Genomic DNA, 24,222 nt, shown 5'->3' with positions numbered 1-24,222 from the left:
ATTTCCGTGGTCAGTATGACCCAAGAGGTGATATTATCCTCTAGTCTTCTTCTCTCCTCTAATGAAAAACACAGACATGGAAATATACATTTATTCATTCTGGTATTACTATTGCTACTATTACTAGTACTACTATGAATTTTATAATTATGGCTGTGTAAATAAAGAAACTTACAATTTACAGAAATTTTAAAAATGCTTTATTTTCGTTACATTTCAAGTTCCAGAATCCAGACACTTTTGTTAAAATTAAAACACAAACAATGATGAAACAGAACAAAGTACGGAAAAACTGTGCAAGCCGAAAAAAGTTAATGAAGCAGAATATGGGGTGTGTTGTAGTGACTGTCCAACAGCTACAGCAGGCTTCACTTAGTTTACATTTAAACCACATTCAAATGCTTCTAAAAGATAGTCTTGCTTTGGTGCCACTCCTTCCATGATAATGAAGATTTTGTACCTTGGGATTTTATCCCAAAACTACAGGATATGATGGATTCACATCTGCAAAACATGCTTTTCTTACTAGAGTTTTTGTTTTGTTTCTAGTCCAAATATCTAAAAATGTAAACTTTAATTCAAGAAGTATTTTCTAGACGGGTAAAAAAGATTGTCTTGTTTTAATAAAATAATATGTCAAAAATGTGCATTGTCAATGGTGCACTGCTGTTCATCTGTGTGCTCAATTGTCATGGCCAGAAACTTTCAAAATCCTCACACACTGAAAAATTGTTGCAAACAATTTATATGGGTTGAGATTAAACAAAGAAATTAAATTTTGTAATGTTCAAGTTAATTTGTTTGTTCCCATTCAGCCCAAATAAATTGTTTTCAGCTACTTAACTTAAAATCATCTGAATTTTTTTTCAGTACAGGGAATTCAGTTTTGACAATATGAGGGCAGGATCTCACAGAGTACAATGAAATACAAATGACAACAGACTTAACTTAGTTTTTAACATTCAGTAATAACAACGTTGCATGGTCACCCATCAACAGTCCACATGAGAGAGTTCCCAATGACCTGATAACCCTGAGAAAACGACGAACTGTGCATGCTAAAAGAGCAATGACTCAAATATTATTCCAGTTTCACTCTGAAGAAGGTTGACACTAAGGTCATAATATAATTTCTGCACTTAATAAAATTGTATTCATAATCCAATTACAGAAAGGATGCCAGTCTATTTTGGAGTGGTCATCATCCAGACACCCTCTCTTTCAGTTCTAAGAAAGTGCCCTAATCGATCAGCGGCCACGATTTCCATTAGTTTGCACGCAACAGAAGAGGGTTGTCAGTCTCTGTGAGATGTCAGGTGGAAGGGATTGTTCCCGCAGGATCTAAACTCGTATATCCAGCCCACAGGGTCTTTTCTTGAGAGCCAGCAGTAATTCTCTGAAGACGGTTGTTGTGTTGATGTGTAGCCCAGGCTTCAGTAGAGCCTTTAAAGATGTCTCCATAATCACAGGTCACTGCTTTCTCATCTGCACTCTTACCATATTCCTGAGGCACGTCTCACGCTGTCGGCGTTCTCTGCAGACTGAGCCATTGACAGCTGTAATGACAGAGACAGTTTCATGCCGTGAACTCACAGCGACTGTCAGAACAGCAGAATGTCCCAGACGCATTCAAACAAAACCTCAAGATGCACTGCTCAATAATAACTTTTAGAAATGTGTACACTGCCACTAAAAAGTTTGGGTCAGCATTTTTTTTTTTTTTGAAAAAGAAATTACTTTTATTCAGCAAGGTTGCATTAGATTGTCAGTGAAGACTTTTGTTACAAGATGAAAAATCTATTTTAAATAAATGCTGTTATTTATTTATTTTTTTTAAAGGATTCTGGACATCACATTTGCATCACAGTTTTAAGCAAATGTTTAGTTGCACAATTTAAATCAAATGTATAAAAATCAGAAATTTTTAAGTGATTTCCGAAGGATCATGTGACTCTAAAGCCTGGAGTAATGTAAATAAAAGAAACAAAATAAGGGTCCCTGTTTAAGGATGATTGATTGATTGATTGATTGATTGATTGATTGATTGATTGATTGATTGATTGATTGAAGCATTCATTGCAGAAATAAATTCAATAATTTGAAAAGGAAATATAAAAATATATAGAAAATTACTTAAAGACATAAAGTGCAATAGCATTACTTTTTTCTTTGCAGCTACTTGTTATAATAAATGTGTGCATCAGACAATGTAAGACATCCAAACAATATACGTTGCATCTTTTTAGGACAGCAGCTCCAGGCCAGGAGCCTTGGATAGAAGTTTTGGAGGAACTGACAATCACCTTATTTACTGAACAATATAGCACTAAACGATTTATCTTAAGGCAGATTACACTGACCACAGAAACATCACATATCCTTTTTTTCGAATTTAAAACAAGCACTATAGATCAAACAAAATGTACCATAATTGATTAGATGTAAACTGAATTTAATTAAATATACTGTGTTATTTCAGGAAAAAAAAAAAAAAACATTTGTGTATTTAAATTCAAAATAAAGTCATGTGGACATATTTTGATCCAGCAAATTACTCAAAAGTAATTCATTGTTTCTATATATATATATATATATATATATATATATATATATATATATATATATATATATATATATATATATATATATACATATATATATATATATATATATATATATATATATACATATATATATATATATATATATATATATATATATATATATATATATATATATATATATATATATATATATATATTTATTTATATATATTTATTTATATATATATATATATATATATATATATATATATATATATATATATATATATATATATATATATATATGTGTGTGTGTTTCTCTATATATATATATATATATATATATATATATATATATATATATATATATATATATATATATATATATATATATATTAGTTGAAGTCAGAATTATTGAATAATTAGACCCCTGAATTATTAGACTCTGTTAATTTTTTTGCCCCAATTTCTGTTTAATGGAGGGAAGATTTTTTCAACACATTTCTAAACATAATAGTTTTAATAAATCTGTTTTTAAACTGCTTTTATACCTACACACACACACACTTCATTTGAAGTCAGAATTATTAGCCCCCCTTTGTATTAGTTTTTTGCTTTTTTAAATAATTCCCAAATTATGTTTAACAGAGGAATTTTTACAGTATGTCTATTAATATTTTTTTTCTTCTGGAGAAAGCCTTATTTGTTTTCCGCTAGAATAAAAGCAGTTTTTAATTTTTTGAAAACCATCTTAAGGTCAATATTATTAACTCATTTAAGTTCTATTTTTTCGATGAGATCAAAATTATCTTTGAGTTTCATTTTCAATTTAGAGGGTGTTCATGTTCAATTTGTCTATGACAAGTTGCAAAAATACACTTCAAGGTATTGGCCTGATAACTAAAAATCCTTTAAACCAAGAAGCATTACTAGACATGTATAAGTACATATGAAGAGTTCAAATGCAAAAACCTCTAAATGCCGTAATTTTCATCAAAAATGACACTTTTTCTATCATTTAAATTCATATTTTTTATACAATATTGTATTTGTGCATGTGCATTAGAGCTAAATCTGGAGCTTATCGAACAAAATGGATTACGATAACAGTCCAAAAACTAGTACAGCCAAATTTACATGTTATAGAAAAATACCAAATACAAATTTTAAAAAGAGGAAACATCAAGAGAAGAAAAAAATTTGGAAAAAAATTGTTGTAATTTTGTCGGTTGTATTAATATTATTAATATTTTTGCAATATTTTGCTTAAATTCAATTGTATTATCTTTCAATTTCTAAATATATTTAATAACTAAAATATTATTTTAAAAAATATATCAGTTTAATAAATCTGTTTTGTTTAAATGCACCGAAACACATTGCCTATATTCACTGAAAAATGGATAAAAAAATTATTTTCAAAATGGGGTATACTCAGTTATGCTGAGCACTGTATAAAACATTGTTTTATTTTCAGAAAAAAAATGACAAAATTAAGGAAGCTTCCTCTTAAAACAAGCAAAATAATCTGACAGTGGGTTGAGTAAAATAATCTTGTTTTTGGTTTATCTTACTTAGCCCATTGGCAGATAATTTAGCTTGTTTTAAGAAACAAATAACTTAATTTTACATATTTCTGAAAACAAGACAATATTTATATTGTATATCTGTATGTGGAATATAAACCGGACTAATCTTTATGGTAAAAAAAAGCTGTGTAAACTTGTTTATTGTAATTCATGAACACAGAAAAGAATACACAAAGACTAACAATAACAAACACAACATGTACTCTGTACAGGCCACATATAGAAATTCAATTAAGGCCAGCCAATAAAACAAGGCAATTTTTTTTCTCTCTCTGCAGCTGTATTCAGCATTCAGCCTGTACAGAATATTGGCTTATTGGTGACATGATTAGAAGTTCATTAAATGTGCACTAACAACAGGCTTTACCTTAGTGTTTTAGGCCTACCAGCAACCTGCCCTTGTAATTGGCTATAATACAACTTGTGTACATTATAGTAAGCTGCAATGTTGTACAATTACCCAGCATCATACACCGGTGTTTGTTTCAGAACGCATTTAATATCTCACTATGAATATTAATTTCTTCAACAGTCCCAACAGGACCAAAGGTTAATAAGTGCAAATATTCGCAAAAGCGTGACAGTCACAGAATCGCTCTGACACACGTATAAAACTCGATTAAGCAGATGAAAGAGAGGATCTGAAATGTCTGGTCAGGTGCGGAAGAGTGTGACATTCAATTTCATGTACCAATACTCATTTAAAAATGCTAACAGGGACTTTCCGGAGAGGGTCAACATCGAGAGTGTTTAAAGAAATCATTATGCATTCTCCAAACACGCATAGGCAGCGCAGTTCTCATTACTCTCCAGAGCAATAACAAGAATGAACTCCACACCTTCTCAGAGGGAATAAGGGGGGCTAGATAGAGTATTAAAGCAAGGATGAATGCAAGAGAGAAAAGCCCCTGGCAAACCCAGGCCCCCCTGCTGCTTCTGACATGAAAACTCCTGGCTGAATAATGAGCTCCTCCATTCCGGTAACTCTCTGCATTCGGGATGAGAGGTGCTGCGGCGTTTTGTGCGCACCGCTGTATTGTGTGATCGCGTCTCCGAGCTCACCCATTTATGAATATTTTGCTTGGTGTTGCCGTGGCTGGTTAGGATTAACTGCCTGTAATAAATGTGCCATCTGCACAGTCTGGAGAGCATTGTTTTGGTTTAGTCTGCTGGGTGTTTTCTGGACTGCTGTATATTAATAACAGCAGCATTTTCAAGTCATCTGTGACAAATCAAAATATATTGGAGTAGAGTTTACTGGAAACTGGTGTACCAAAAAGATGCATGTCTACTTATCCTATATGTTCACTTAAAGTACATTCATTCATTCATTTTCCTTCGGTTTAGTCCCTTTGTTCATCAGGGGTTGCCACAGCGGAATGAACTGCCAACTTATCCAGAATCTGTTTTACACTGTTTTACTTCCAGCTGCAACCCAGTACTGGTAAGCATCTATTGACACACAAACACTATGGCTAATTTATTTTATTCAATTAACCTATAGACGAATTGCCAACCTACGTCACTCATGACGTCACACAGTTGCAAAAAAAGACCGGCTGCAATAGCAAACATGTCGTGTTGTGCGGTAGGAGGCCAAAATTGAAAGTCCACAAATAAAAAAACATAACTTTTACCGTACACCACACTGCTTTAATGCCAATTGCAGACGTCTTTGGCTAAAAGGGAGCTGAATGAAGTGATGACCTAATTAAAAATGCTCGACTCTGCAGGTCTCATGTTCAGCATAAACAGTTAAACATGGTTAATTGAACTGCTGAAACTGAATGCTAAGAATAAATCGTGAAAGTGTAAGTTATTAAAGTAAAGCTGGTTTTATATTCACACGTTCATTCAGTGACAACTTGTGACACACTCCCTATATTGTTTACCACGACACTTTGAAAAAAAATCGGTCTGAAATAACCTGCAAGTGTGACTTGAAAACAACACTAACACTGTTTTTTTGACTGTGAACAATGTTGTACTTTAATAGTCATTGGCTGCTCATATGATTTCGCTATTTAGAGTTTGCAAATAATACTTTTATGAAATTATATTATTAAGGAGAAATATTTATAAAACCAACTTTACCTCTTTGTGTAAGTTCATATACCCTGCCATACAGGTGCAGTTCCCTGACAGGTTGCAGTTGTTTTGCTTGTTGATGATTAATTACCCAGGCCTTGTACAGTTCAGTCTTCTTTCCTTTTTTTTTGGTTAGGCAGAACCTCGGTTTTTAGCACTACATAGTTTTGAATCTGGTAATCATAAAACATTATTTCTTGCACATGACCACACAGAACAACATTGTTGGCATCCAAAGACTTGTAGGCCTTTAACAAGAGGGGTCTGGCTGCAGACTCGGTGCAGTGCAATCTGAGCTGCATCCAATGCTTTTTTAATGTGCTCCCCTAACCCCAACCCTAACCCTACCCGTCACAGTGACATCACTCACTCCATATAGAGCATTGTGTCTGACATTGCATTGCTGAGTGATGCAATCTCAGCTTGCATCATAAAGGGTGCATCTATTGCCTTTAATTTCTCTCTTGTAAGATCACTCGGAGCTTCGATGAAATTCTATATTTGGGGCTGGATGCTTGGCCATTTTGTCTTATCCAATATCCACTGGGAGGGTGTTATAGCAAATGGACCTGTCAGATGAACGCCGCTCACTTTAACGTTAATTTTGCTGAATCACTGTGCTTATAACTGGGTGACGAGCTGTTATAATACGCTGAAAGTATTGTGTAAATAATATAGAAATTGTGTAATCAATATATCTTATTTCTAATACTACAACAAAATCTGTACAACCACATTTAATGTCATTCCCTTGCTGTAAATGCTAGTGCTCCTGGGTTTTTTTTCTGCCACCTCCCTGCGCACGCATCCTAAATGTTTACAAACATAGTAATTTGTTTATACCACATGTCTTTGGACTGTGAGGGAAACTGGAGCACCCAGAGGAAACCCATGCGAACACCAGAGGAGAACATGCAAACTCCACATAGAAATGCCAACTGGCCTAGCTGGGACTCGAAACAGATGGCGATGCAATGGTGCAGTAGGTAGTGCTGTCGCCTCACAGCCAGAAGGTCGCTGATTCAAGCCTTGGCTGAGTAAGTTGGTGTTTCTGTGTGGAGTTTGCATGTTCTCCCTGAGTTTGCGTGGGTTTCCTCCGGGTGCTCCGGTTTCCACCACAGACATGCAGTACAGGTGAATTGGGTAAGCTAAATTGTCCGTAGTGTATGAGTGTGTGTGTGGATGTTTCCCAGAGATGGGTTGCAGCTGGAAGGGTATCCGCTGCACAAAAACCTGCTTAAAAAGTTGGTGGTTCATTCCGATGTTGCCACGCTGGATCAATAAAAGGACTAAGCCGAAAAGACAATGAATGAATTAATAATATTAATAATAATAATAATGTGCAGCAGTGGTAAAGTATGTAGCACAATCGCCTCATAGCAAGAAGGTCGCTGGTTTGTGCCCCAGCTGGGTCAGTTGGCATTTCTGTGTTTAGTTTGCATGTTCTCCCCATGAAAATACCCTGTTCAGCTATTTGTTTTCTTAAACACTATATTTTTTTCAACCATTTGTATCTGCTTGTTTATTTGACAAAATCAAATTCCTGTAAAGGCTCTGTTCACATTCTCTCTGCAGGCAAAAAGCTAGTTAAATCTACTTAAATCTACAGTAAAGCCTTGTGCCGTTCTTATGTCTGGATGTCATGCTTTCAGGTGGCACTAATATAGGGCAGGAATTGTCTATAGGAACCATATGTTCTGCTTCTTGTCTTTTTCTCTGTGCTTCTTCCCTTTTGCTGTTTCCCTCTGTTTGTTTTCATCTGTCTTTCTCTCCAGGGAGCATCACAATCAGCAGCGGATGATGGGATACGAGGCCCTGCAGCAACTAAAGCATTGCAAACACCTGCCAAACACACACACAAACACACACACACATACGCACATACCGTCCACCTTCTTCTTCATTCTCCAGCACACTCCTGCAGAGGTAGCCTTGAATCCCCAATGTGGTTGTTTTTTGTATTTGTCAGCAGAAACAGGTCTGCCGCTGCCCCCTGTTCAAATCCAGCTGTACATGCTCAGCCTTTAAATATCGTACCAAGGACCGAGGGTTGCTGTGCACTTTGGATGCAAATGAAGGAATTACAGTGACAGGATGGGATTGTGTTGGGCTGCCAACCTTGTGTCTCACCTTGTGGTGCGAGCAGGGACTGTATCTGTACCCGTCATCGCAGCGGGACAGATCAATCCATACAGCTCAGCATGTGCAGTTGTGGTGACAGGCCTGATGAACCTACGACCTTCCTTTAAGCAGAGAGAAAGAGAGAGAGGTAGAGGAGGTCTGTCTATGCGGAAAGAGAAATGAATGCAGCACTTGCTGTGAAATGTCATTTCCAGAGTTGGCAAAACTTGAGTTGCAGCATTATGTTTTTGGCATTATATCTCAGTTTATCATTTGAGATTTGGTATAGGTAGCCCTCTGACTGTCTAAGCCTCTATACTTTTGGCGAAAGGCTTAAAAGCACCTTTTTCCCACTGAAAGGCAGTTTTCATTTTTACCAATATGTTTAAAAATGAGTATTTATTTTATTTATTTATTTATTTATTTGCTTTTTATTATTTTATGTTATTATTTAATTTAATCGATATTTTTTAATTTTATTGTATTTTTCTTGGGTTTTATTATTGTTTTTATTTTATTGATTTTATTTTATTTCATTTTTTATTATTTTATAATATTTATTATTTTATTTTAACATTCATTTTTATTTCTGTATTTTATTTTATTTATTTTAGTTATTTTATTTTGTTTATTTTTATTTAATATTTTATTATTAATTTTATTTTAGTTTGGTTTATATTTTATTATTTATTTTTCAATTTTATTATTTCATTTTTGTTTATTTTCTTCTTTTTTCTTTTATTTTCTTTTACTTTTATTTTTTACTTTTATTTTATTTTGTATTTTATTTTTGGCTTAGTCCCTTTATCAATCTGGGCTCACCACAGCAGAATGAACTGCCAACTTATCCAGCATGTGTTTTACGCAGCGGATTCCTTTCCAGCCGCAACCCATTGCTGGGAAACACACACACACACTCATTCACACACTTACACTATGGTCAATTTTAGCTTACCCAATTAACATGTACCACATGTCTTTGGACTGTGGGGGAAACAAGAGCACCCGGTGGAAACCCACACGAACATGGGAAGAACATGCAAACTCCAAACAGAAATGCCAACTAACCCAGCCAAGGCTCGGACCAGTGACCTTCTTGCTGTGAAGCAAACGTGCTACCAACTGTGCCACCCTTTTATTTTATTTTTATTTATTTATTTATTTATTTTAGGGCCTTATAGAATACCCAGATTCCATTTTAATGTTTTCATATTTGCTTCTACTTTTGTTTTTGTTTTGTTTTTTGGTTTGATGAAACATCAGTCATTTAGTCAATAAATTAACTTTAATTTTCTAACTAAATACTACTGCAAATTTTCTGTCAGGACATTTGAACAGTTTATGTAACAGTAAGATAATTCTGTCACAATTCCTTAAATCAAACTTTTATTTTGACAGAAGGCATGCTTACAGTATGTGTGTAGCAAATAAAATCAGGCCATCAGTTCATTAATGTGATATGCAGACTATATATTAAAGTAAACTTTTCGCAGTTAAATATTTACACTAGCCTACTTGCGATTTGATTGAGTCACTACTAATTTATACATTTTTACATGACTGGATTGTTTGATCAGAGAAATCACAGTATCCTAAAAATATCAGAAATTGGCATGAAGATGAGTACATGATGACACACTTTTAATTTTTAGGTGCAGTTCACTCAGAGCTGACAGCAGGTGTCAGTAAAAGTACTGTATGGTGGCAGATGTGTATTTGTGTGATAAACATACTTTATCTTGAAGCACACTTAATAAAATGACACTGTATGTTCTCATTGAACAAAGTGGGGCCTTTGGCAATTAAGATTTAGATTCAGAGAGACAGCTTGATAGGCTTGATAGTACTGGGCTTATATGAAAATCTTGTATATTAATAAAGGATTAGTTTGCCCTTCTTCCCACCCCGCCCTTTCTTTTTATAAATTACTAAACCTCATGTCATTCAAATCTACTAAGTTCTTCATTCATCTTTAGAAGACAAATTTTAATATTTTAGATTAAGTCAGAGAGCTCCCTCATCCTCCATAGACTGCAATGGTCCAGACTCCAGAAAATGCACCAAAAACATTGCCAAAAGTTTCCAATTGATTTCAGGCATTAAACTGTAATCAAACAAAGCTCCATGAACATTATTTTATTTTTTTACAAAAAATAAACAATTAAACTTAGTTTGTCTTTAGTCACATTTAGCCCACATTTACTATATGCAATAAAGCACGGCACTGTGCTTCTGACTAATGTAAAATATCTCATATTGCCTATATAAATGGCACAAGGGTGAGTAAATAACACAATTTTAATTTCTTGGGTGAATTAACCTTTAAAAGTATAGTTTACAAACTACAATTTGCTGTTTTTTTCATTTGTCTGGGGACATGCAAAATTGCTTTTTTTCTTTAGAAGAACTTTTTTTTTTGTTTTGTTGCTAAAACTGTGAATTACAATTTCTTGTAATTGTCAATTGTTTCCTGAATTTTGACAGTCAAAAACATACAGCCAAAATAAAATGTGCATCAATAAGGTTTTATGAAGAGAAACGTTCAGTCTGTGCAGGAAGCTAAACATTGTCAATTTTATTACTTTTCACAGGTGGCCTCTGCAGATGGTCTTGACCCAGCAAGCATTTATTTGTTATTATAAGACATCTACTAGACGTCCAAACATAGACGTCTTGGCTAAAAAAAAAAACTATATATTATGATATAATGTATATCTAATATACACCCACTGGCCACTTTATTAGGTACATCTAACTAGTACCAGGTTAGACCCCCTTTTGCCTTTAGAACTGCCTTAATGGTTTGTGGATTCAACAAGGTCCTGGGAATATTCCTCAGAGATTTTGGTCTATGTAGACATGATAGCATCATGCAGTTGCTGCAGATTTGTCGGCAGCACATCCATGATGAACCAGTTGATATATCATCAAAACCTCTTAAAACCATCTGCAGGCCTACTTTAATTCACAAGTAATGATCTACTGAGAACTTTGATGCTCTAAGGATGAGTAAAATTAAAATGTTTACTGATTTTGTTTTTTGAGTGAATTATCCCTTCAATTCACATTTAGCATTGAGCTTTTGAGAACTTTAAAAGCAAAGAACTATAATGATAGAAAATAAATATGGAAGATGATGCACTTAAGGGTCACTTAATCAAAGCGACACTGGCCATGCAAATCCCCCTGAACAAAAGGTCAGATTTTTCATAAGATGTTCATCAAAAAATGCAAGAATATAATTTGTAATTCAAAAAAAAAAGTTATGAAATGCAAAACAGAAACACTGAAACACTGGTGAAACACTGAAAACACGTGAATAAATGCTTTTATGAAGCTTGTCGCACATGTTTACAGAATTTGTTTTCTGGAGAAATGATTAATTCACACACTTGAGCACGTTGTGTACTCTTATTATTCTGCAACGCCTCCGTTTCACAGACACTGACCACCTTACCCATTTGAATTTTACATCCAGCGCTAAAGGCAACCATTCCAGAGTCTGACGGAGTCCAGTTGTCTACCCAAACATAGCCTTGTTAGCGTGGTGTTATGAAAAGCTGAAAATAACAAGCTAGTCGTTTGTCTTTTTTTTTTAAGCTTGAACTTCTTCAGTCCAGTGCGTGTGTGAGACTGTCAGTGTGTGAGCTGCCAGCGTATGTTCTTGGAGTCTGTAAGCTCTACGTGCTGCTTTTTGACTATTTGAAATTCAAGAACACAATTTCAATCAACCTTGGGGGACAAAGACAGAGAGTCAAACACAAGGCTGAGTAAACAAACATGCTTGGGTGTTTTTTTACGAATATTTATTTATTTCATCAAGATGTGAGAATTAAAAAATGAGGATAATTATGATCAAATATGGGTCAAGTCACAAACAGCTTTTGTTCAAGCTTTTGTAATGGATTAATGTGGGGCAATTTAATTAAATGAAAGCTATTTAAATATTTATTTTTCACAGATCTTGCTTTTTGAAAGGATTTTATTGTAGATCAAATTAATCATAGATTCTGAAAGGCTAAAACACCATTGATTTGTTGTGATGCTGCACAGAAGCACAATAAATAAATAAAATATTTAAATGGAGCTCAAGTGATAATTAATGACACATTAATTGTTTATTTACTTTTTTTTTTTTGTTGCCATTTAGATTTTTTCATCACTTATGAACAGTAATATTAATGTTTTGTTCACTCGTTTATTAGTCATTGTTTCTTTTGAATACATTTTTAAAACCGTGTAATTGGCTTTGTTAGTTTTAGTTTAGGTTTTTATTTTGTTAACACACATTTTCAGTTTTGTTATGTTTTTTTGGTAATTATTGCTTTGTGTAGTTATTGGATCAGTGTTTTGAAAAAAAAAAGAATGTAAACACGGAACATTTCATTGAAGCAAAGTTTTCCCAATTTGCTCCTAGCTCTGAACATAAGGATTTGAGAAACCTACAAAAAAAAAAAAAAAAAAAACCTCTGACATATTAGAAATGTCAGACATGTCAGAAATATATATGTTATTTTTAAACTAACATTGTTATTTTCCTATTTCTATTTGGAACAGAGGTGTTGCTAGGGTTGAAAGGGATACCCCCCCCCCCACCCCCCCCCCCCCCCCAAAAAAAAAGTTTTAATTCACCCTGCACCAAAAGGTGATCTAATCTTATCTTAATATTAGGATAATATAAATGGTTTAATGATAAATAAAGGGTTTTTGAGTTGACAGTCTTTTAACAATAAAAGCTTTGTGACTTGCAACACCAAAAAGAAAAAAACATTGATAAATTAACCCACTTCTCATGTGCTAGTCTATTATGAGCCATATCATACCTCCTGAGCCTCCTATCTTCTCCTGATTTGCAATTTCTTTCTTCAGTTTGTTTTTTAAAAATGTAATTTTCTTCTTGTCTTCAAATCTGAAAATATGATTTCATCCAATGTGATACAAAGCTACAAACATATTTATTCGGACAGAGAGATTAACTAAGGTGTAGTGTTGTCAAGATATTTGAAATTCTAAATTCAATACCTTGAAAAATATTGATATTTAATAATAGACAATAACATTTCTATCAAAACCTGTGCAAAAAATAAATAAATAAATAAAGATCTATATGCTAGAAATATGTTTACTTCCAATTCTTTTCTTTTTTTTTTCAGTTTTCAGTTTAACTCAAAATAGGTTGATGTGGGCATTGTAGCACTTTAAATGCATGCAATGCCTGTTTCATTCATACTTAAGCAGAAATTCCATATATGCCTCACAAAAGTAGAACATTCCAGGAAATCCCTAATATGGATAAAGGCATTCAGCAATTGCTGTAGTTGAATGAAAATAAGATTTGAATAAACAAAGTCATTAACTGATCCTTTACACGACTGTGACAATAAATATGTGTTCTTCCAGCCATCTTAGGTATTTTCAAATGAAAGTCAATTTATAATTAGATGCTAACTGACATAGCATGTTACAGTACAATGTAGCTATTAAATAATATGCTAGATGCATGAACTCACTGTGATTTAACAGAAACAGATGTGAATGGCTATATTATATCTAGATAAATATGTCTAGCTGTCTAAATCATATCTTAAAAGCTAGTACAATTTACATTTTTTTATGGCTAATTTGCATGTATTTACATTGATATGATGCACATTTCATTGATTACAGTTATTTTATTTAAAGTTAATTATTATTATTATTATTATTATTATTATTATTTAATATACCCACACCCATATACCCATGACGTGCTCTAGAATCTGAAGTGTTTTAGAATCATGAAGTAAATCTAGAATTAATTAATGAATTTACTTGTATATTATATTATATGTATATGTACATTATATGTATATTATATAATATGACTGTATTATTGCAGTCATATTTGGTTGATATAAAGACAATAAGTTAAAATAGGTGTAAAAGTTTGTTTGGGTTTTCTCAGGGTGCTCTGGTTTACCCCACAAGTCCAAAGACATGTGGTACAGGTAAATTAAGTAAGCGAAATTGTCCGTAGTGTAAATGTGTGATTGAGTGTATATGGATGTTTCCCAGTGATGGGTTGCAGCTGGAAGGGCATCCGCGGCTTAAAACATATGCTGGATAAGTTGGCGGTTCATTCGCCAACGAAAATGAATGAATGAATGACAACAAGTACATTTTATTGCATTTTCTGCAATAATTCATAAGAGGGAAAAATACTATGGTCTGATAATAAACAACAGCTAACAAAAATCTGCTCAAACCTGTCTAATTCAGTGTCCCAGACTTTCCAATCAGTTCCCATAGATGAAAATATAATTAAATGTGTATGTCAGTTTCTCAGAGACTACTTTTTCATTGGATCGAGTCTCTCTCTGTGTGTGTTTGCACTTCTTATCAGACTATTTTGATAAAGAAATGACTTCGGCTCAGGTGTGCAGTTCAGATTTCCATTATATTTTCCTGACAGCTTTGTGTCAGAGATTAATAACGGAGCGAAAGTTGTGACAGGTCTTAATTATTGAGTCCTCACAACATACAGGAAATAGACCGGCTGATAAACATAAGCCACAAAACAATGTCAAATCAGGCGGCAGGCTCTCTTTGTCATTGCGAATATTATTTTCATATCTCATATCTGCATATTATTCTCCGCATCTCAGGTTCCCTCTTAACAAGAATGATAATCAACACTGTTAATGGCTTCATTCCCAACTGGTCATATAATGTTTTTACAATTGATGTCTCCAGTCGCCATTATTTGATTCTGAAGGTGTTTAGTCTGGAGCGGAGGGCAATAGTTTGTTTGGATTAACAATCAATCTACAATTCAGAAGCCATTCAGTTATATTGCAGTGATATTGATTTATTCTCTGGCATAAGATTTGTTGTTCAAAACTTAAATTGCACTAATTGGCTGTATTGTGCTGAGGTTTTAAGTGCATCACCCTTTAATAGCTGCCATCAATATGTCAAGCAGAAAAGCCTTTTGACTTTAGCTGTCAGTTATTGGTTAACAGTTACATAGTTCTTTCTCAGTCTGAATTTGTTTTCTTTAATTTTCTAAAAAACAGGAACTTAGGTGAAGAAAAACCCTTTACTAGACTTAGGCTAATCGGGAGGACCGGGAGAATTCCCGTGGGCCGGTCCGTTTTTTGGCCGCGAGGGCCGGTGTCCCTAGCTCCAGAATCTGTTGCTCTCAGCTGTCACACTTTTTAAAAATAATTTATTTATTTACTTGACCACAGTCTTCTTATTCATTATTTTACGGCAGCTCTGCTCTTTTTATCTATTTTCTCCTAGCCTTGTGAGCAAGATGCAGCCTGCAGGTTAATGATGATATAACTGGATAAGTCACCAATTAATGTACAGCTGTTGTGGTACAGTGGTTAGCATGTTAGGATATGACGCCAAAAATCCGGGTACGGTCCTCGTCTGAGTAACATTTTTTTTTTCATTTTTATTGTTAAGACATATAATACTTTAAGGGTTGTTGAACATTTGAAGTTCTAAAACAGCTGTTTTCTCAAAAAAAAAAAAAAAAAGACGTGATAGTGTAATTAGAAACTGAATTGGAAATGACCTTATTTTAATATACCGGTAGTCAGTGGTGAACTGAGGTGGGCCGGTCTAAGGCTTGAAACTCTAGGGCTGAAAAAGAGTCCCACTCCGGCCCTGACAGTACATGAATAATGATGTGTTAATAGGTCAACTAAATATAACCTTATTGTGAATTAATTAATTAATTAATTAATTAATTAATCATACTGAATAACAATAGAAAAGTGTTCAATCAACATCAACACTTTGAACACAGGAGTTCATGAGTAGTTTAGGATGAGTAAATGGAGACGTGCCCCTCTAAGTAAAGTTATGACACAATTATACATTAACAGCTTGAGTTCATGTTGGTTAAATTTAGCTTAAACTTAAATGTTATTGAATACATTTATTAACATATACTAACAAGTAATTAAGGTAGCCGTTATTCACACATAAACTTTTGTGACTCATGTTGTAGTTAAAGTAATTCATGATTAGCGCATATCTTAACTCATCATTCATTCATAATTAATGAATGAATATTAATACATCTATATTCATGCACTATTATTGTAAAGTGTTACAGAAAAATGAATGAATGAACGAACGAACCAACGAACCAACGAACGAACAAACGAACGAACAAACGAACTAATAACAAAAAAATGTGCACCAATATGTCCTACTTTAGTACATAAAACTGACAGAAATAACAAATGTGGATACAGATTTTCTCAACTTGTGTTCTCAGCATAGATGGTTTTGTATTGTGATCGTTTTCGTGGTGATTTGTTTTTTCTATAATGCATCAAAATTGAGGTCTACATCTGCTGCATCTGTTATGCATTTTAAAAAGGCTCAAAATATACTTGCCATTGTATACCGCTGATATGCTAGTTGTAAAATCATTTCAATGCCATCTTTTGAGAATGCAATTGTAAACTGTAAAGTAGTCAGCTATTTATTTTTTGACTGTTTAACTGAAAAAGCACTAACACGTTTTGACAGGGCAGAAAATGACAATTTCTGTAACTGATCACACAGACAAAATGTGTTTTGCAAATATGAATGTAAAAAAAAAATGTTTGTTATTTGTTTTCATATAAATGAACATTCTATGATTCATACATTAAGTAATCTATAAAGTGGTGTTAGTTAAATGAGTTGTAATTCTCCTAATAACATATTATTTTCACAAATGACCACAGTAGTCAAAGCTATGTACGCCAGCATCCAGCTGTCTGCTTTAATTAACTATTAGCTAATTATTTGCTATGGTATCATTATTTTATGACTTGACTTGTTGAAGCAAATGATTGTTAACTAATTGGTTATATTGTAATTAGTTAGTCCTGTCTGTGTCTCAACAAGTAATAGTAATAGTAATAGATGTTTTGTATTCTATATTCTCTTAAATTAAATGAAAGGATCAGCTAATTTTAGCATCACATAACAAAAATTATGGATTGCCTACAATTAAATGTAACAAATGAAGTCACTTTTTTAATGGAACATTTTAAACATCAAAAGTCGCTAGTGCAGAGATCAGTGACTCATAATGCAACTGACAACCTCAACCTGACTGTTTTTTTTTTTTTTAAAAAGCATTCAATTTAATGCATCCAAAAAAAAGTAAGCCTTGTTTTCATTTGCTTTAAAGGCTTTGTGCATTTATATTTGTTTAATGTAAATAAATGGCCCCTGTGATTATTTTACTTCCCAATAAAAAAGTGCCATTTATATAGCTCATCTGTCTAAATACTGTACTTTTGGGACAAACTTTATAAAATGCATCATGTCCAATGTATTAACTGTGATTGTCATATATCATATTCTTTGAGAAGCCGCAAGATTTCACTTGATTCAGATGTGGGCAGACCATCATTATCCTTCATTTGGCCATCAGTGCTGATGACTGCAGAATGAATGTGAGCGAAATGTTCTTTTGCCTCTGTCTAGTGATGAATTAGATTTTGTTAATTGATTTTCTGGCTGGTCCAGTGGCCTCTCTCATCAAATTAGTTGAGAAGTGAGAAACTTTTTTAATTACAGAAGCAGTTGACTATGTCTAATACGAGCTATTTGGTGTAGACGCTTGTGCAGGACAAAGTCAACCCAACTAAAAAATACAACTAAAATATTTTCACAATGCTAGCTAATATGTATTAAATAAGGTGTTTTCTGTTATATACCATGTTCAAAAATCATCAAAAGATGAAATCTTTTTTGCTATTACAGTAATATACATTATATAAAATGCCATTATACACTCGTTTATTTTAATGTATGATGTATGAAAAAAATGTTCCTCTTTGCTGCTCTATGTCTGCAAAAGTTGATTATGCCTAAGCAGTTAAAGGAAAAGTTCACACAAAAAGGAAAATTACCCGATAATTTACTCAATCTCAAGCCGTCCTTTCTTGAATTTCTTCTTTCAGACAAACAGAGTCTGATTAGTTTTACATTTTATGCCTGCTTTATCATGCTGTAGAATATGGTTAATGTCCATTTTTGAAGATTCAAAAGTGCATTAATTCAATGTAAATCTAAGCCAGAGATGCTTTGATTTGACGCGACGTTCAATCTGAGAATTCAATTAAATTCACCCTTATTTGTAAAGCACTTATATAATGTAGATTGTGTCAAAGCAGCTTCACATAGAAGATCATTGAAACAGTGTAGTTCAGTTTTCAAAGTTTAAGTTCAGTTCAGTTTAGCTCAGTTCAGTGTGGTTTAATAATCACTACTGAGAGTCCAAACACTGAAGAGCAAATCCATCGATGCACAGCTCTACAGATCCCGAACCATGCAAGACAGTGGCGATAGCGGTGAGGGAAAAACTAATTGGCCAAAGTGAAGAATTAAAAAACATTGAGATAAACCAGGCTCAGTTGAGCATGATTATTTCTCCTACGGCCAAACGTCTTGTGCAGAGCTGCAGTCTAGGCGCTCCTCCCCTCCTCCATGACCACCACAGCAGCTGCTCAGGGTACGGCCTGGTCCAGGATTATGGAAACCTTGGCATCATCTCGTCCCTGGTCTGGGATCAAATCTATGGCACTGCATAGTCTCTGAGGGCTTTGGGATGAGTATCCCCGGTGGAAATAGAGCATAAAGAGAATAATTAGTGTAGCTGCTGTTCATAGTGTATACAAACAAGAAGCAGTAACCTGCATGGAGCACATTCATGTATCGTACCGCTAAGTGATGCACTGTGTGTATGGTATCTTAGAAATATAGGTCTTTAATCTAGTTTCGAATTGGGAGAGTGTGTCTGAGTCTCGGACATTATCAGGAAGGCTATTCCAGAGTTTAGGAGCCATAAATGAGAAGGCTCGACCTCCTTTACTTGATTTTGCTATTCTAGGTACTATCAAAAGCCCTGAGTTTTGATATCTTAAAGAGCGGGTTGGACTGTAGCGAGACAGAAGGTTGGTTAGATAAACAGGAGCTAGATTATTTAAAGCTTAATAGGTAAGAAGCAATATTTTAAATTCAATACGAAATTTAACGGGCAGCCCGTGTAAGGAGAATAAAATTGGGGTGATATGATCATATTTTCTAGACCTTTTCAGAACTCTGGCAGCTGCATTTTGTTCTAGCTGAAGTTTGTTTATAGAGGATGCTGGGCAGCCAGCAAACAGAGCATTACAGTAATTCTGCCAAGAAGTCATAAAAGCATGGACTAGTTTTTCTGCATATGAGATGGATAGCATACTTTGTAATTTAGCAATATTTCTCAGATGAAAGAAGGCAGTTTTGTGACATGGGAGATAGGATTTTTAAAAGTTAAATTGCTGTCCAATATGACACCCAGATTTTTCATGGTACAGCTAAAGCTAACTTTGTATCCCTCTAATTGCAGGACGAGTTGTGAGATCTGCTGTGTACAGTTTTGTCTGAGTTTAAGAGAAGACAATTGTTGGTCATCCAGTCTTTAACATCTTTAATACACTTAGTTAGCTTAGACAGTCTCCTCGGGTTCAGTTGAAATATACCATTGAGTATCATCTGCATAGCAGTGAAAGTTGAACCCATGTCTTCTAATAATGTTTACCAAGGGTAGCATGTATATTGTAAACAGTAAAGGGCTTAAAACTGATCCTTGAGGCAGAATGATAGAGGGTTGGGGAGAATGTCTTTAACAAAAAAATCGTAATTTCTAATTTGACGTAACCTTTTTTGTTTGATTTATTGCTGAGCTGCAAAAAAAAAAAAAACAAAGCAAACTGAGATTCAATGTAAATGAATCTAAGCTATTAAAACTATAAATGAGATGTTTTTGTTATTACTGTAACAAGTAGGCTACATTATAAAATGTCCAAAATATATATACTATATTAGTACAAAACTACAATGTTTTTAGTTATTTTAAATATTATTAAATAAATTTGGAAATGGCATTACGCATGACAACTCTATTTACCTTTGGTAATCTAGCCTCCATTAAATTTGGTTTCTGGCTCTTTATAAAGAAAAAGTTTGGGCACCCCTTATCTAAACTAACTGATACACTGCCAGGAGGAAAAGAATGTCTTATGAAGCAGATTTTATGTTTTCGTAACAAAAAATATGGTAACACTTTACTTGAATGGAGTGTTCATAAGAACATTCCTTTATAGTCATGACAGGACTAAATATTAAGGATATTTTATGCATGCTTATGACAACTGTCATTAACTGTGATTCACTCTGTTCTGTCATTTTTAAATGTAAAGGTGACATTGTTTGAGATGTCCTTGTTACGACAACTTGACATAAACAAATACATCAAAACATAACCTGTCAGTGTCTTTGCCATGACAACTTATGACAATGGCCTCGTGATAATAAAGCTTATGACAAGTTATGCTGTCTTCATACTGTCAAGTTGTCATAATTAAGACACAAACAGGTTATGATGCATTTGTTTATGTGAAGTTGTCATGAAGACGTTGGAAACAATGCATTTAAAACAACAGAATTTAACTAATAACACTTATTGACCAGTAGGCTCAGAAGGCTGTCATCATTCATCCACATGGTTAATCAGCTATACTAATAGTGAAGACTCCAGATCCAGATCTGTTTTTACATTACTTTGACTGTTGGGTTGGGGTAGACGTTAATATAATACAATTAATGGGAAATCTAATAAATAACATAAATAATTCTCGTTAACTTCGGGCCACAGCAGTATGTGATCTATAGCTGATTAACCATGTGGATGGTTACTAGTAGGCACAGAAGGCCCCTACTGGCCCATATCTATCAGTTGATAACCACTAATAATGCCCATTCAATCGAATGATAACATTCGAATTGGCTTTATGAACAGCCCTTAAAGTAAAGTGTGCCAAAAAAAAAAAAAATCTATTTTTTAAACCATAAAATCAAATCACTGAATTACAGTGGCTGCCGAATGTGCTCTCTAGACAGTTTCTTAGCTGATCTTTGACTCAACATATGACGCATGACAAAAGACGAATTCCAGGAATACACATCCTGCAGGAACCATGTTGGTTTACTGCAGAAAATGGCAACAAACAAGAAAGATTTGCACTTTCAATTAGTTAACAGCTTTAGTTATCCTTGTTGTCTACACTTACTGGAGCTTCTGCTATGAAAGCATCTTATGTCATGTGTCATATATCGAGTTAGAGATCAGTCAAGAAGCTGTCAAGAGCCTGCTTTTAGCAGCTGCCAGAAGCTAGTGATTTGTGTTTATAATTTAAAAATGAGAAATACTTTTGTTACAAAAACGCATTAATCTGCTTCATAATTGAGGGAGGCTAATAATTCTGACTTTAACTGTATACAGTTGAAGTCAGAATTATTAGCCACCCTGAATTATTAGACCGCTTGTTTATTTTTTTTTCCCCAATTTCTGTTTAACGGAGAGAAGATTTTTTCAACATATTTCTAAACATAATAGTTTTAATAACTCATTTATAATAACTGATTTATTTTATCTTTGCCATGATGACAGTAAATAATATTTGACTAGTAATTTTTAAAACACTTCTATACAGCTTAAAGTGTGTCACCGACTCGGTCCCGGTCATTCCCCTCGCTGGCCAGCAGAGGTCACCATCTCCGGACTTCTAGCATTACATCATCCATTTATGCTGATTGTGCATACACCTGATCTGCCGCACTCAAACACTCAGTCAGTGCGAAGTCTTGTTCAGCCCCGGCCAGCATTACTGAGCGTTATATCCAGCCTGATCTCTTGTGTAGGACTCCAGCCTGTTTCTGACTCTGCTTCGCCTTCTGCCTGCCCACGACCTTCGCCTGATATACGGACTCTGATTCTCGCTGCCTGCCCTCGACCCAAGCCTGCTTCACGGATTCTGAATCACGCCCCTTGCCTTCGACCCATGCCTGGTAACTCACTCTGTGTCTGTTCACCGTCATTCCTGAAACCATTACTAATACTACTGTGGATGTGTGTGTGCACCCAGGTGCATATTGTGTGTGTAGCCCTCTCCCCTTAACTGGCTCAGAAAAAGTAATAAGTCTAGGGAAATTCAAGTAAAATTCAAGGTGAGAGGCACATCCCTATAACTTTAAAATTATAAATGTCTGTTCATCAAATGGTAATAACACACACTTAATAATACCGGGCCTCAGATATATACAGTATGTAGTGTTATTCAGAGTAGAAGTGACTATTTGTTTTCTTTTTCTATGGCATAATATAATTTAACTCTCTCATTTACAAGTTATTTTACACACTGGTTTATTTAACCATTAATTTTCACCCTTTCTGTAAAAGAAAATCACAAATGCAAGGCATATAATAACTTTTTACATTTATTAAATATTGTGAGGCTATTGTGTTAATTTTCTTTCATTGTGTTTTAAATCACTTTAAAGCTGTAGGACTCAATTCACTTTTAGTGACAACACAGCTTCACTTAAGCAGACATACAAAACAAACACACATTTGAGCAACATTATAGCATCAAATAAAACCCAAAATAAAATGTTTTACCCAGCTGGGATTTAAGTCTTACGTTGGCGCGCAATGTTGGAGCTCACGTTGGAAAAAAACACTTTTCAGTACTCACAGAATCCGTAGAAATAATGAAGGTCACAATCACAGTACCCATTCACAGAACCAGACACACTCCAAACGTCTCTGACGTCCATCCGCGATCCCGAATTGCATCACCGCAGTTGTAAATCCTCCGATCACGAAACAAACAGGCCCGATTAGCAAAGCCTCAGTCTCTCTCCAATCGATCTTTCAGTCCGCAGGTCTGACGTTCACTCTCTCTCTCTCTCTGAACAATTAACCACACAGATTGTCCAGCGATCCTCAAATGCACTAAGGATGTGGGTTAACAGTCTTTGTAAACTCAGAACTAACACATGAATTTTCTTTTGTGTAACTATTTCAAGGCAAACTATTAAAACAAAAACTCTAAATCCAACGCATCTGACTCTCTGCTCTTGGTTTCACTTCCTTCCCGTCTTCTAAGCTCCGCCCCCTAACCTCTAGAGGTCATCAAACTCGACACATAAAACATATTTATTTATTTATTAGATAATATTTTTCATAAATAACTATGATATCAGAATTTAAACACCTTTGTTATTTAGCAGAAAGTTCTTAAAATAGTTTGTTGAAAAAAACAAAAGAAAAACAAAAACTGCTTAATATCAACAGATCCTATATTAGTAGAGCTCTACATGTGTTTGAGTAAGATTGTGATCAATAAACACTGCATAATATATCCCTCCGTGTCAGTCTCCTCGTTACAAAGTGACATTTAAAAGCTTAACTAGGTTAATTATGTTAACTAGGCAGGTTAGGTTAATTATGCAAGTATTTGTATAATGATGGTTTGTTCGGTAGACTATCGAGAAAAAAATGGCTTAAAGGGGTTAATAATTTTGTACCTAAAATGGTGTTAAAAAAATTCAAAACTGCTTTTATTCTAGACAAAATAAAACAAAAATATTATCAGACAATGTGAAAATTTCTTTGCTCTGTTAAACCTCATTTGGAAAATATTTCAAAAAGAAGAAAAAAATCAATGGGGGCTAATAATTCTGACTTTAACTGTATGTATGTATGTATATATATATATATATATATATATATATATATATATATATATATATATATATATATATATATATATATATATATATATATATATATATATATATATGTATGTTTATATATATGTATGTTTATATATATATATATATATATATATATATATATATATATATATATATATATATATATATATATATGTATATATATATATATATATATATATATATATATATATATAATGCTTTGTGTGTGTGTGTGTGTGTGTGTGTGTGTGTGTGTGTGTGTGTGTGTGTGTGCATGTGCG

General features: G+C 33.9%; 1 long non-coding RNA gene across 2 annotated transcripts; it reads right to left on the bottom strand.

Moving 5' to 3' along the window:
- Positions 1-183: 183 nt before the first annotated feature.
- Positions 184-23,321, bottom strand: LOC141385592 (uncharacterized). Of its 2 annotated transcripts, none has more exons than XR_012406315.1 (3): positions 22,842-23,321; positions 8,351-8,463; positions 184-1,556 (listed from the first exon to the last, which is right to left on the bottom strand). It is a non-coding gene; the product is annotated as an uncharacterized lncRNA (long non-coding RNA). The 2 variants fall into 2 exon arrangements; XR_012406316.1 differs by having other exon boundaries at positions 22,864-23,321.
- Positions 23,322-24,222: the final 901 nt, after the last annotated feature.

This window comes from Danio rerio, chromosome 5 (genome assembly GCF_049306965.1).
Source record: "Danio rerio strain Tuebingen ecotype United States chromosome 5, GRCz12tu, whole genome shotgun sequence".
NCBI lineage: Eukaryota > Metazoa > Chordata > Actinopteri > Cypriniformes > Danionidae > Danio > Danio rerio.
Note: the sequence above shows the minus strand (reverse complement) of the source record. Positions and strands in the feature narration are given on the sequence as shown.